This window comes from Peromyscus eremicus, chromosome 18 (assembly GCF_949786415.1).
Source record: "Peromyscus eremicus chromosome 18, PerEre_H2_v1, whole genome shotgun sequence".
Taxonomy (NCBI): domain Eukaryota; kingdom Metazoa; phylum Chordata; class Mammalia; order Rodentia; family Cricetidae; genus Peromyscus; species Peromyscus eremicus.
In genome coordinates, this window is record NC_081434.1 from 41,683,092 (window position 1) to 41,694,081 (window position 10,990).

Below are 10,990 nucleotides of genomic sequence, written 5' to 3' on the forward strand. Positions count from 1 at the left end.
CATCTACACATTTACAAATTCTTTAATATATGCCCCAATTTTTCTTCACACTCAGTACAGTGCAAGCCACAAAAGTGTGAACATATCCAACATCGCTCCATCACAGTGTAATGAAAGTTCATTGTTAACAACAGATTTACTACATCATTATATTCAAATGATTATTCTTTGTAATTACAGAATAGGCAACATCATTAAAATCTTTGTCATAGATTTTATGTAATGAGAATGTTTAGAGTTTGGAAGCTCAAATTTTGTATTCCCCTAAGACATGGTTCCCTTCATTACTTGGGACTTGGAATCTATTAAAAATATTGATTTACTTAATTTTATGTGTGAGTGTCTGCATGTATATACTCACACCATACACATACCTGGTGTCTGGGAAGGCCAGAGGAGGATATCGGATCCCAGAGAACTCTAATTACAGGCAGTTGTGAACTGACACATGGGTTCGTAGAATCAAACCTGGGTCATCTGAAAGAGCAGAAAGTGCTCTTCACTGCTGAGTCATATCTCCAGCCATGGAACTGTTAATGCGGTAAAGTTTCCTGAAAAGATCCCTCCCTCAGTCATCCAGCAACAGACACTCTAGTCCTAATTACAGCCCTGCTATTTCTTATACTTGTTTTCAATAACACTGATGTTTCAGTTTCCTTTTGTTTGAAAACAGAGGGAAATAAGGTTAAATGAACAACTCACCTGCTTGTAATAAGAATCAAATAATACAGCACTGTGTAATATTTTGTAAAAATAATACAATCATTTTAATACAAGCAGGTTTTCTGTATCTGTTGCATTTATAGCTATAAATATTATATTACTTCTAATGTAGGCACATTCTATAGGCAATGAATGATTTCTTCATTACTAGCAACATTGCATAATTAATATCTGTTAATGGTCTGTTTCTCTTTTGTCTATGGCCTCTATGACAGTGCTCATATATACAGTGCTTTGTTTATTGATGGCACTGGGAGAGTATTAAAATACACAGTGTAATGTAGAGGAGCAAATTCTGGAATTGAAAAAAAGAATAGGTTTAAACTTCTGTTTATTGATACAATAACTGAGTCAAAGCTTAAATTCTGAAAACTTCTTTCACTCAGTCATAAAGCAGAGGTACTGGTATAAAAGTGCTTATTGACTACTTAGCCTTTCAGAATAAAATCACAGACAATTGCACGAGATATGAATAGGCTTATTGACTCAATGAAGCCCACTCAATAACTTATTTTGCATAAATCTTTCTCTTTGTGTTAAATATATGTTGAAAATTTGTTACCTGATGATTAGAGCTCTGGTAAACATTGAGTTTTAACCAAGAACAGTAAAGATATTTTCTATTTGTATGATGCTCATCATCTATAGAGAGTAAAAGACACTCATAAAATAATCATATTAATGACTAAGAATCATCCAGAAGAAAAGAATATGGCATTGTGACAGTATTAAATAATCCCCAGCAAAAACATCCTTTAAATTTCAAAACATTGAATTGAAATTGTAATGGAAGGTAGAGATAAGAGTGGTGGAAATACAATCTAGGAGGGGAAATAAGATGTACACAGGCCTGTTAGCAAGAGACAGTATGAACAATAACAGCAAATCTCTAAATTGTACTGTAGAGAAAAGAGGAAGAGGAGTGTGAGAGATGGAAAGGCAAGGTTTCTTTTGTAAAATGCAGGGGAGATTTTAATATCCTAATAGAAATGGAAAGGGACATTCTGGTTTCTTCTGGCCGAAATCTTGTAGTCAAAGATAAATGAAAGGCAGGTAGGCAAGCAGGCAGGTAGGATGACAGGCAGACAGGTGGGAAGGGAACGAACGAGAAAGGGAAGGAGGGGGAGGAATTCTTTGAAATTCTCAAAGCATCTCATATACAATTTCATTCTAATATATTTCATATGTTGATAGTCAACAACAACAATAACAATTAAGATAAATTTTCAATAAATGAATCTTGTTTCTGTAAGCTTTTAGTTAACCTTTAAAACAGAAAAAAAATGTTTTCAATTTCTGAAATAGTTATTTCAGTTTACTGAGAATAAATAGGTTAGCAATTGAAAAATATAGGTACAATTTTGATCTGAAAACCCTGTTTTACTGCCTCTTTCTTACTTTATTCCATCATACTTCTAATTTCCAAAATTTGGTTGTTGGGATTTACACAGCTATGAATTAAACTATTTACTAAATAAACTACCTCTTATTCATTAGTGCCCACACTTCTTTGGTTGCTTCCCTTAGCAGAGCTTTTATCTTTGTCTATTATACCAGTAATTTGTTAATATTTGAATAAATTTCTTGCTAATGCACATAGACACATCTCACTGATCTCTCTTATGTTTTCCAGTATGTCTATCTTAAGCAAAGTAACTGCAAGAATATGTATATGAATTGCATATTTAGTCTGACAAGGGTGCAGTTCACATGGCTTCCAAAAGTCCAAAGAAAAGTTGTTGAAGGTACTGTGAAGTCTCAAACAAAATACTATTAAATAGGATTGTGGTGGCTATTTACACTTACTGACTCTTTATTGTATGTGAGAAACACTGTCATCAATATTTATCTTTCTAGTCTTTACAAAATGTTATAGAGTTATTAGTTTGTCTACATTTTTAGAGAAGGAATTCATGCAGGTTCGATGTTTGGCTTTAGTTAAGGTTGGTGAACTAAACTTCAAACTCAGGATCTGAATCACAGTACACATTACTCTAACATGTTTTGAACTGACAAGAACTAATATAGAAATAAAGAGGGGGAAAGAATATAATGCTAGTATTCTAAAAGAGAATGACATGAATATCAAAGCATTAGAGGAATCTGTTCATAACACTGATTATATCTTTGAATAATTTACTGAAGTCACCATCATAATTATTTTTAAAAAAATATATTTAACAATGTTACATTCAGATATTATAAAATTCAACCAGAATAATCATATCAAAAATTTATAATTTCTAAAACTTAATGTACAATATAATTTCTATTAAATATTTGACAATATAAGTTTATTTTGATAAAACCACTTTGATTTTTATAGTCCTAATTAAGTCTCCTTCTTCCCCAGCACACTTTTTAACCAATAAATGTGACTTTCATTTTTTGACAATATTTTTTTCCTAGTCTCAGATGTCTAAATGTTAACTCGTTTGGTTTTTTTCCTTCCTCACATAAAATGTGTATGGAGTGTACTATATTGCTTCTCTGTAGAACAATCTTAGGAACAATATCCCCTTTGCTGCATAATCAGATGCATAGATACTCAGTGTTATTTAAACTGACTGTTTCTGTGGGGAACACTGAGGAGCAGCTAAGGCATTGTCCTTGGTACTCTCAAAGAAGTAGCCATCAGCTGGAGTAGAAAATGGAACAGATTTATTAGGGGGAAACAATGCCCAAGAAGAGGCAGCAGAAATGATTGTTTATTGTCTTCACATTGATACAAATTCTATGCTCACCACTTTTCATGCTTTCTAGTCATTGTCTATATGAAGCCCTGAGCATACAGCCTTGGTGGCAGCCAAGGCTGACACTTCTAGGAGATACTTTCTATGTGTCTCGTCTTAAAGAATATGACCTTCAACAATGCCAATCCAAGAGTGTAGAGATAGAAAAACCCTAATCTGTTAGGGTAACACTGCCATTAGTAGCCAATAGAAGCACTCTTAATTTTAACGTGTGATGTCTAGATACACATTACCTTATTTATAGAGATATATTGGCTTTTTATTTAATGCATATATTTCTATAATAAAGCTATATGGTGTTTCTTTCCTTTTGGAAACCTAGCAATTACTAGCTAAGTCCACTGTCTTAAGAGTGTAGCATTGCACATCTGCTGAGCAGAAAATTTGGGGCTAGTGAGATACGTAAGCTGATAATAATGCTTGTGCAAGCTGGATACCTGAGTACAATACAGAAGGCTTATATGGTAGCAGGAAAGAACCAGCCCCAGGAACTTGTCTTCTGAGCTCAACATGTATGCTTTAGCATGCACATGTCCCCCTCCACCACAATACACACACACACACACACACACACACACACACACAACCACACACACACACACACACACACACACACACACACACACAATGTTTACATGCATATTTCAAGATGTTGTTAAATATCAGACTTTATTAGGAGCATGTCTGTGAAAGTAGATGGAGGAGTGAGACAAGGAAGTTAGAAGAACCACAAGAAAATATTTCAGGGAAATGAGAAGGAAGACAGTTCAGGGAAACTGTCTAAAATTTTTATGAAGCCCAATTGAGTATTGTCATGATTAAGAAAGTTTGGCTAAGACTGCCTATTAGAAGATTCCCTGTTGTCCAGATTGAGGGTAGCTTTATAACTACAATACTTATACCTTGACTGGTCTATTGTGGGAACCATCACCTTAGAGATAAGGGGTGCAGTCTATGTACTGAAGCTAGGATCTCAGCCAAATTTTTATAGTTGGTCTGGTCTCATGGTTGACATAGCATCAACCTGGTCATATTTTTCTTTCCACTGAATAAATTTATTTAGTCTGTTATACCGCATAGCACTTGTAGTGGTATTCCCATTGTCTTACAATTGGTGAATGAGACAGTTCTAATCTCCATAGTACTTCCTTCTTCTTTAACTACCATAGACGTGGAAAGTGTTCATTTGGGAAGTTGTAGAAGCAGACATCAAGATGGGATAAGATGTGAAAGACATTTGGGGAGGTCTCTAAAAGTTGCCAATAAAAGGGAACTGTGGTGGTTTTTAATAAGAATGGCCCCTACAGGTTCATATATTTGAATGCTTATGGAGTGGCAATATTTGAAAGAATTAGGAGGTATGTTCCTGTTGGAGGAAATGTGTCACTGTGGTTGGGCTTTGAGGTTTCAAAAGCCCAAGCCATGCCCAGTGGCTCTCTCTTCTCACTGCATACTGATCTGGATTTGGACACACAGCTTCTCTACAGCAGCATATCTCCCTATGTTCTGTCATGCATCCCACTATGCTGATAATGTACTAAACCTCTGAAATGATAAGCAAGCCCCAATTAATGCTTTCTTTTATAAGAGTTGCCATAATCATGGGATAAGATGTGTAAGATGTCTTCACAGCAGTAGAACACTAACTTAGACAGAAGTTGATACCAGGGCCTACGGTATTGTCATGAAAGGTTGACCATACTACTTGTTGGTAGAATGTGGACTTTTGGTGTTTGGATTAGGAAAGCAGTTGAACATTTTAAACCAGATTTAATGGCTTATACTAGTAGGAGCCGAGAAGACAGTGGTGCTGAGAGCAATGTAGATTATCACGGCCCTGCTAAAGGGGTTTCAGAGGAAAAGAATATTGATGAGTGGTCTAGAGACTGTTCTTGTGATATTTTGTTGAAAAAATGTGGCTGCTTTCTGTCCTTCCCCAAGAATTCTGCCTAGGGCTAAATTTAACTGTTATTAGTTAATGGAGTTGGTAGAGGAGATTTCAAGAAAACCTGGTATTTACTGTGTTGTATCATTATTAGTGTTCACTCTTGTGCAGATCTATAATGAAGAAGAAGCTGAACAAGGAAAAATACAAAATGTACAGTTTGAGGAGAAAATGAGCACCAGGAAGTGTAATGGAGCTAAGTCCGGTGCTCAAGGAGATAAAATGTTTAAAGGAAAGTATGTTGTTAAATGGTAACATGAGTGGTAACCTCAGGGCAAGACTCCACCAAGCTAAGCTTCACACTTGAGTAGAGGAATTAAAGAAAAGCTTAAGCAGTGAAGGAAACCATTGAAAAAAGCAAGCTGATACAGTTGTTATTGAGTGAAGAAGCCATATTCCAGCCCCAGCAAGCAGTAGAACTTGGCAGCTTTAGCCATATGGTTCTAGCTTTAGAGTCAATGATACAAGAAAGGGGTTATGGAATCTCCCTTAAGGACTAAGAAAATCTTCTGAGGCCAGGTGTGTGTCAGGGGTGTCCCTACATGGAGGCCCAGAAAGGCCATAGTGTGAACCTGTGAAAATGAAGCTTGGATTTTGTTGAAGACCACAAAATGCTGGAGATGTGATAGTTCTGGAATACCTGCTAAGGAGAGCTGCTAACAGGTTGTGGAACCAGATCAACAGAGAGAATTACGTTGCAATCAACCAAGCTGAAATGAGTGGAGATCTCAAACTGCTTTGACATCAGGCATGGAGATGAAGAGTTTGGAATTTTCCCAGCTGGTTTTCAGTCTTGCTTTGGTCCAGTATTTCCTCACTGCACTTTCTTTCCTCTCTTTTGGAATGAAAACGTGCCTTCTGTGCCATTATGTATTGGAAACATGTGATATGCTTTGTGCTTTGACTTTACAGGGGTTTACACTTATGAGATTGCCATGAGTCTTAGAAGAGATTTTGAGCTTTGGACTTTTAAACAATGTTTAGACTGTTATAGACTTTGGGGACTTTTGAAGTTGGACTGAATGCATTTTTGTATTATGATATGGTTGTATGGGCCCAGGAGTGGAATGTGGTGGTTTGAATAAGAATGGCTGCATTGGTTCATATATTTGAATGCTTAGGGAGAAGCACTATTTGAAAGGATTAGAAGATGTGGCCTTGTTGGAGGAAGTGTGTCACTGGGATGGACTTTGAGGCTTCAAAAGCCCAAGCCATGTCCAGTGTCTCTTTTTCCTTCTTGCACATCTGGATATAGAACTTTCAGCTCCTTCTTCAGCACTATGTCTGTCTGAGTGCCACCATCCTTCCTTCCTGATATGTTGATAACAGACCAAACTTCTGAAACTGTAAGCCAGTCCTAATTAAATATTTCTCATTATAAGAGTGGCTGTGGTCATGGTGTCTCTTCATAGCAATAGAACATTGACTAAGACAGGACATATAAAGACCAGATGATCACACCACATTGTATGTGTAATGCCTTTGAAAGGAGAGTAGAGAGGTAGAAAGGAAGGTTGTGCAGGAAGCACTGTGCAGTAGCTTGAAGAAAGTTTCAGTATCTGTAGGAAGTTGTTATGTTAATATCACTCACATGAAGAGTTTTGTATCTTTAGAAAAGGGTCTATGTTCATAAGTCCACCATGGTCTCTCACTGCCTGAGAACAGCTTATAGGAAATGTGGTCTCAGCATGATAGTGGGAAAATATCAAGTAGCAACAGCTGGGGTTGTCAGTCAATTATATTCCCTACTGCAAGCATGATGGTCTCTGTAGCTATGTGCCTTTGTTTATTCTTAGTTTTCTTTATTTCTTTGCAAATTAACTATCTCCTGTCCAGTATTAGTTTCCTAGGGAATGTCTTAACAAAGCACAACAAATCAAAAGTTTAAAATGGCACAGATTTATTAACTCACAGTTCTAGAAGTTAAATATCTGAAATGAAAGTGCTAGCAGTGTCAGTTTCTTCTGAAGGCCTGATGGAGAAGCTGTTCCAAATTGATGTAGAGATGGGAATGTAGCTTATCTGACAGAATGCTTGCTATGTAGGCCTGAAGCTCTGGTCTTAGTCCTCAGCACAGCTTAAAAATAGCATAGTGGTGTATGCTCGTAATCCCAATGCTTGAGAGGGAGAGACAGAGCTTAAGAGTTCAAGGTCTTCTTCACTGAGATAGTGATTTTCGTTCAAAGGGGGTCTACATGAAACCTTGTCTCAAATAAAAAATGCAGCCATTGTTGGTAGTAAATGCTGTAAAATAGAATCGCGTCACATTTTATTTTTGGAGTTAGGAATTTAAATAAATGTTCCACATATGTCTAATTCTCTATTTTTAAAATGGCTTACGGGACCAGATCAAGCTTTAATAAGACTCACAAATGGTTTGATAAAACACAATGTTGCTCAATGGAGAAATGGTTATTTTTGCTGCTCACACCTTCAAATTATTCTGATTTCTGTTTCATTTGACATGAAATTTTTATTTTGTATCTGTTAAATATTTGAAGGTATCATTATATTATAACCCCCTTAATTAGAGAACATGTAAAAATATTTTTTTCCAAACTTTAGTGCTGTATGTAATATACCTATCACATATTAACTGCTGTGTTTGTGTTACTCCTTATTTATTAGCTTATTCTTTTAATAAACCTCATATGGTTTAAAACATGCTTTTGATATCAGCACTTGGTAAGGGAGAGGTGGTATATGTCAAAGAGGCCATGAACTGAGGGATGAGATAGAAATATGTGGATAATTATGCTAAGTGAAATGATGATTATTGTGTTTCTTATATGTGCAAGCTAGTAAAAATAAAAGACATGAAAATATAAGAGGCATTACTAGGGATATGGAAGAAAAAGCAAAAAAGTGGGAAGGGGATAAGAAAAAGCAAATAGTGGGCTAGAGATCATCAAAATGCATTGTACACATGTAGAAGAAATGTCATAATGAGATCTCCAGCTTTGTACAATTGACACACTCTAGTAAAGTTATTAAAAATGATAAATTGTTCTTTAAATGCATGATAATAAATTTAAATGTGTTAGCATTGCTTAGCTATGATTTAAGTTTCTCATTACATTATTTATTTATTTATTTATTTATTTATTTATTTATTTATTTATTCATTTATTCTGTGTGTGGGGGTGGGTGTACGAGTAGCATGGTGTACATGTGGAGTTCAGGAGTTGGTTCTTTTTCAGTAATGTGTGATCTAGGCATCCAACGAAGGTCATTAGCCTTGGCAGCAAGTGCCTGTAATACCTACTGAGCCATCTTGCCAGCCCTGCATGTGTCTTTAATGCATTCTGGTTCTTTATCATATGTACATTGTTAATTAAAAATAAACAAAAATAAATAAGTAAAACAAATGTTCAAACATCAAGTTTTCATTTAACTAATTGTGTAAATGAGGGAGTGGTTTTTTACATATCAAAGCTCAGAGGCCTTCATTTGAAAGATGCTCTAACATTCATTTATCATCAACTATACTCTATTCTTAAATAGCAGAGCATAAAACAGGCACTCTATTGTCCCATGCCTGTTCCTTTCTGTTTCCATATTCTCAGCCTATTGTTATCGAAGTACTTCTGAATAATTATTTGTTGGTGACTTTGCAGATGTCACATAGACAGTCCTTCATCAGCCATCTATTCTTAGTACCACTGAGATATGCCTAGTTGACACGTACTGATTGAGTATTTCTGTAACAGAAAATATGTAATGATTCTCTGACTTTTCTTGATAATTCTTTAGTATGTTTAGATGTTTTGAATCTTTTTTCTTTTAGACAGAGTCAGAAATTAAGGAAAAATTTAAAATCTGGTAGGAATATTTTAGTCATTAAAAAGAGCTAAATACCCAAATTAGCTGCCCTTGTTGTGATTTTATTTGAACATTTCTATTTCCCAAGCTAAAGTGGTAAACTGGAGTGAAATGAGAATATCCTAACAGCTTCAAGCAGAAAAATCGATCAGCTTAGCCTACAGAGACAATGCATTACGTTCTTAACGAAAAAGAAAGGGGGCACCATGTTATGTCAGTTATGAAAAACAGAAGTTACCAAAGAGGTAGGATACTGCAGGGGTATAATAATGAGAACAGATGATCCTAATAGATAAATAATCAGCATTAATAAAAGGGAATCTGTGAATGAGAGAATTAGGAAAATTAGATGACATGTGAACACCTGGAGTAGACATAATCTTTATCTCCAACAAAAAGACAATCTATTACAGGTGGACGTGCATTCACACACATATGTGTATCCGCTGCAACTGCGGGAGGGGGCAGATGAGAAAAAGAATAAAGGAGCTGTCTAGTGCAGACAACAGGAACTGACCATAAATGTCTAAGAGAATCGACTGCTAAACAGTCTGCTCAATAGCTTATCAGTAATTCTTCCCATCCTAGTAGAATCCCTCCCTCGATCAATCACATCCTCTGTCAATGGAATGCTGTCCTTCAGCATTGACTAGACCAGCTACCAGGCTTGCTTCTTTGCAGCAATGTCTGAGTTCGTCTAAAGCACAGAAATCTTGCCTTTAATTGTCTCATAAACATGCACACTCATACTATTTATGTGCATTCAGAACATGCATACACATTGTACATCTGATGCTTAGTGTATCTTGCTGTGTGCATCCTGAGGAGTAGAGATGTTCCAGGGATTGAAAGCCAAATTTTCATAATGTTGAGCTCAAAAGTATCTGATAGCCTTGATGTTTATCACAAAGGATGATTATTTCCCAACTATGCAAACTAAATCCTCAATAGAACTTCTTCAGGAATGGCACTAGGGGCACAAATTGCAGTCTTATTCAGATCTGCGTGGTGTGTGTGTGTGTGTGTGTGTGTGTGTGTGTGTGTGTGTGTGTGATTTAGATTTATTAAAAATAGAGGGAAAGGAGACATAAAACCAGGAGCCTGTGCTTGGGATAGGATTGAGATAGGAGAGTTTGCTGAAATGTTGAACAGTCCTTCCGGATTATTTCTTAAAGAGACAATAGAATACAGCTTTTGTTTTGGAAAGATCATTTCAAGTACTAGATAATCAAGAAAACAGATTGCCATAAAAAGATGTTTTTAAATCATGTTTATATACTTACCTGGCAGGGGAGATACCATGATCACGAAGGTGGTTTTCCCAGTGCAAGGCTTATCCATTGCACTCCGGATGTACTGACCCCTGCGATTTCCCCAAATGCGGGAAATTCGACTGCATAATTTGTGGTAGTGGGGGACTGCATTTGCATTCTCCCCTGGGGAAAAAAAAATCATGTTTATTCTCCCTTTCTTGGTTCCTTCCAGGTCCATCCTCATTTCTCTACTCACCCAAATTTGTCTTCTTTTTTTTTTAAACCCAGCAAGTCCAATTTTTTTCTGCCCGTGTACTCATGGATGTGCTGCCTTTCACCAGAGCAACCTATCAAGGGCTACATTCCTTATTTTTGGAGGTGTGGTGTTGAGAGGTTTATGTCTATAAAAACTCAGTGCTAACCTTAACAATGCAGGCATCTAATGGCTTTTTAATGGGTAACACCTACCAAAATTCAAAATAATAGTGAAATTT

The 10,990-nt window shown here is 36.2% G+C and overlaps 1 non-coding gene across 1 annotated transcript; it reads left to right on the forward strand.

The window, feature by feature from the left end:
• Nucleotides 1–10,518: 10,518 nt before the first annotated feature.
• LOC131895389 (U1 spliceosomal RNA) lies at nt 10,519–10,680 on the forward strand. The gene has a single exon (XR_009375152.1). It is a non-coding gene; the product is annotated as a U1 spliceosomal RNA (small nuclear RNA).
• The last annotated feature ends 310 nt before the right edge of the window (nt 10,681–10,990 follow it).